General features: G+C 45.8%; 1 protein-coding gene across 1 annotated transcript in view; it reads left to right on the forward strand.

The window, feature by feature from the left end:
• The first annotated feature begins 4,067 nt into the window (after positions 1-4,067).
• Positions 4,068-4,275, forward strand: part of LOC101659539 (tropomodulin-3) — a 75,096-nt gene continuing 74,888 nt past the window's right edge. Inside the window, exon 1 of the mRNA XM_045286508.1 lies at positions 4,068-4,168. The gene's annotated coding sequence lies outside the window, so the exon portion shown is untranslated. The remainder of the gene's footprint in view (positions 4,169-4,275) is intronic.

Consider the following 4,275-nt stretch of genomic DNA (forward strand, 5'->3'; position numbering starts at 1 on the left):
TTTTTGTGATGCACATTTTCTTTGCATAAAACTCTCTCTTATACATGAGTTGCTGTGGATTTGTTTCTCCAAAGTACCTAGACTAATACAACTACTTATGACTTTTCTGTAACGCAGGAAAGGGTAAGTAGGGATTGTATCATCAAACTGAGCTCTGTAGGAATCAGTTGGTGTACCTTGCTCGCATTGATAAAATTAAATAGCCATTAAAACCCGTATTGCATTTTCAGTTATTCATTTCACTTAAGAATGTAGTCCTTGTGCCTATACTCAACCTCCGTTGAAATTGATCTAAGACCATCGGAGTGTAGCAACGGGAAAGTCTGGGGCAATGATCATTCCTACACAATAATGTTAAAACTTTGCATGTTGACAATAGGCTCTTTTTTTAAAAAAGATAATTTTATTGGGGGCTCTTACAGCTCTTGTAACCCATTGTGTCAAGCACATTTGTACATATGTTGCCATCATCCTTTCCAAAACAAAAAGATGATGACAACATTTGTACAGATGTGTGTGGCACAATGGATATATGTATGTATGGTGATAAGAGCTGTAAGACCCCCCCCCCCAATAAAAAAACATTTTCTTTCTACTTGAGCCCTTGGTATCAGCTCCTCATTTTTTTCCCTCCCTCCTGGCCTTCCCTCCCTCATGAACCCTTGATAATTTATCAATTATTATTATTTTCATATCTTACACTGACCACTGTCTCCCTTCATCCATGTTTCTGTTGTTTAGCCCCTGATGGGGGGGTGTCAGTAATACATCGATCATTGTGATCAGTTTCCCCTTTCTCCCCCCACCTTTCTCCTACCCTCATGGTATCATTACTCCCATTATTGTTCCTGAGGGGTATATCTGTGACAATAGGTTCTTAATAATGCTATTAAAATAATAATCAAACTTTGGGATAAAATTTCAGATGCATTTACTCTGGAAGTTTATTCTTTGATAGTGATATTTGACATTAACCTTGGCTTCAGCAGAGGGATGATTTTAATTCTCAGCCCTTTGGAATTTGGCAGGAATGAGCATTCAATGACCCTCCCACTGACGCATAATGCGGCATGAACATATGGGGAAAGGCAAAATGAATTCCAGCTGCTGGAATTCAGGAAGCATGTGTGAGGCACAGGCATTAAGGTGGAGAGCAAAACATGAGCTGGCTTCTAAGCAAACGAGTGATAGGGAAGGGGATTTCTCGTCAAAGAGTTTACTTGAATCCCTGCTATAAAGTTACATGTCGCTGGTCATGGCACTTTGTCTTCTCTGATTCTCACTTTCTACTACTTTGACCAACTCCTAGCTCCCAAAATGAAATCCTCCCCTTTTTGCTTTCAAGTTTATGTCTTAAAATTTCCGCAGCTCTCCGATAAAATACATCTTTTACAAGAATGCTTAACCACACCAAGGAAACGATTTCCGGCAGAAACTCTTTGATAACAAGAGAATGGCTGCTGGCATTAATTTGCATGTGATGATTCAGTGTGGCACACTTTATTAATTACTCTGGCTGGAAGCTTGAAGATAACACTAATTAGGGCTTGTGTACATTAAATCAATAGATTTGGCGGTTTACATGATCGTTCACTTTCACTTAAATCAAACCCTAAAAACTAACAAGAAACTTATTCTGCCCCTTATGCGAATGTTTCGTTTAGTGGACTCAAATTTGTTCTCTTTAGTATGTTCAGCACGGATTCTTTTTTATTGGGTGAGAGGGGATCCGAGGCAGAGAGATTCCCTACCACGTGCATCTCGGAGGACTGCTTTTACATGAACAGTAGTCAGTCTGCTCTAGTTAAGTCAATGGTAACAAACACACCCAAACCTCAGTTTACTTCTTGATCATATTACAAGTCAACTCCTGTAATTGGCTGACTCATGTGATTTCTCCTCCTAACTCCCAGGCAGAAAGATCTACCTCTGTTAGACTATATCTCGCTCTCCCTGTAGAGGGTCAAAACATAGCAATAACTCTTCAACCTTCCACACAAAACTTATATATTGTCACTTCTACCCAAGCCCTATTGGCAAAAGCCAAGATTCCTATTTGTCAGTACTTCTTAAGGAGAAGAACATTAAGTGTACCAAGCAAGGGCTTGCAGAAGAATGAATAATCTGCTTTGGTAGAAGTAGAGACAGAGTGTTCCTTAGAAGTGAGGTTGATGAGATTTTATCTCAGGTACTTTGGACATGCTGTCAGGACGGACCGAACCATGGAGAAGGACATCAGTGAATAAGAAAGACCTTTTTCCTTTTTTTTTTTTTTTGGAGGGAGACCTGTGAGAAAGATTGGCACAGGGGCTGCAACAATGAGCTCAAACTTAGCAACTATTGTGCGGGACCTGGGAATGGTTCATTCGGTTGTACACAGGGTCACTCTGAGTCAAAACTAATGATGTCACTTAGCACAATGACAATATATCCCTAGTAGAGTTATTTTGAGGGTTGAATGATTAAATGAGGTGCTAGCATAGCGTTTGATGTATATTGCCAACACCCACTGGAATCAAGTCAGCCCAGACTCCCAGCAAACCTATGGGACAGAGTAGAATTGCTCTGCAAGGTTTCCAAGGTTGTGCATCTCGATGGGAGCAAGCAGCCTCGTCTTTCTCCCATTGAGCAGCTGGTGGGTTCTAACTGCTCATCTTGCCAGTAGCAGCCCAGCTAGTAACCCAGGATGTCACCACGACTTGTTGATATCTATTGACTGCTTAGTAACTATTAATTGAACCTGAATTCTATAGGAAGTTTCTCTTAGCAACTGTTTTCACCATAAATATTCGAGATAGTGGTTTACACTAAGATCCTGTGGACTTTAATGACCACAAATTGAACGCGGATGGTCTTCCAAGAGCATTTGCCATGTAGGAGTTCTTTTGGTGATAGTGGGTTGGTTTTTTTGGTTGTTTGTTTTTTAACAATCCCAAATCATTAGTGATCTGCATTGCTGGGATTAGAGGGTGCCAGTTTCCGATGCATAAAATTCCACGGCGTTTACCGAGGGTGCTCCCTGCTCTGAGGGGAAATAGTAGATGCCAAGGGAGGTTTAAGCATTAGGCAGCTCCCATACTCCGCGTACCTGGAATGTATACCTGCAAGCAGGCACTTCACTGCCCCACCGCGGATGCACAAAGGACAGCTATTGCATAGGCCACCTTCTAGCTCTATCCCCACCCTCTAAGTCGTCCTTTCAGACTACCCATCTGCCCCAGCCTCACCTTCCTGGTTTTCCTTCCGACCCACCTCAGCCCAAGTCCCACTGTGCCGGGAAGAGCCTGAAGTTAAGACGGGAGTATGGGACGGAACCGGAACCGCAGCCGCTGCGGGGAAGTTAAGGCCCAAAGAAACCACTAGGGTTATCACGTCCCTGAGGGGACAGCCGCCTGTTTGAAAGTTTTCCTGAGCCTTTATTTACAAGGGGCCCTGCTGGCACAGTGAGGTAAGCGTGGGGCAGCTAACCAAAAGGCCGGCAGGTGGTACCTAACAGCAGCTCTGCAGGAGGAAGATGAGGCACTCGTCTCCCTAAAGATGGGAAAGCTCAGGAACCCTGGAGAGCACTTGTGCTCTGTCCCGCAGGGTGGCCCTGAGTCGGAGTCAACACATCAGTGGGTTCCTATTTACTTATTTTCCTTTTTTTTTTTAAACAGTTCAATGGGCCCAGAATCCAACTATCACACAATTCAGTGGTGCAATCACATCAAGAAGCGTTGTACAATCATTATATCCGGTTATTTTTCTATCACTCTTTCGTGGCAAGCATAAAAGGTTTGATGGCACCAACAACCAAGTACATACAAACTGTCCGCGAGCAGAGAGCATTGTGTCAAGGTTGGGTGAGGCTTGCTAGCCTCAACCCCTTCCGACACGTCCTGCCCACAAAGAGCCAGGCAGGGTCTGCACCGAGCCTCACCCTTCTCGGTCGGACTACAACTCCCAGGATGCCCCGCGGCCTAGGAGCGCGCGTGCGCGTCGGTGGCGGACGGAGAACCAGCCGCACAGACTGCACGGTGGAGTTGGGGTGCTGCTGGCGGGTGGGTCCGGCAACTCCCTGGGACGCTGGCGGAGGCGGACGGGCGGCGCTGGGAACGAGCTGCGCGGAGCTGCCTGCAGTCCCGCGGGTCGGTGAAGGAGGTCGGTGGCCCCAGAGGGCGCCGCTCAGGTAAGCTCTGCCCGGGGCTTTCCAGGAAGTCCGTTTGCCTGAGCGGGCAGGGAGTCACACCGGCCATGGTGGCTGGAGAGGGAGAGCTTGCCGCCGCCCGCCCGGCC

This window comes from Echinops telfairi, unplaced genomic scaffold, assembly GCF_000313985.2.
Source record: "Echinops telfairi isolate 266 unplaced genomic scaffold, ASM31398v2 ScPeMD7_8;HRSCAF=38, whole genome shotgun sequence".
NCBI lineage: Eukaryota > Metazoa > Chordata > Mammalia > Afrosoricida > Tenrecidae > Echinops > Echinops telfairi.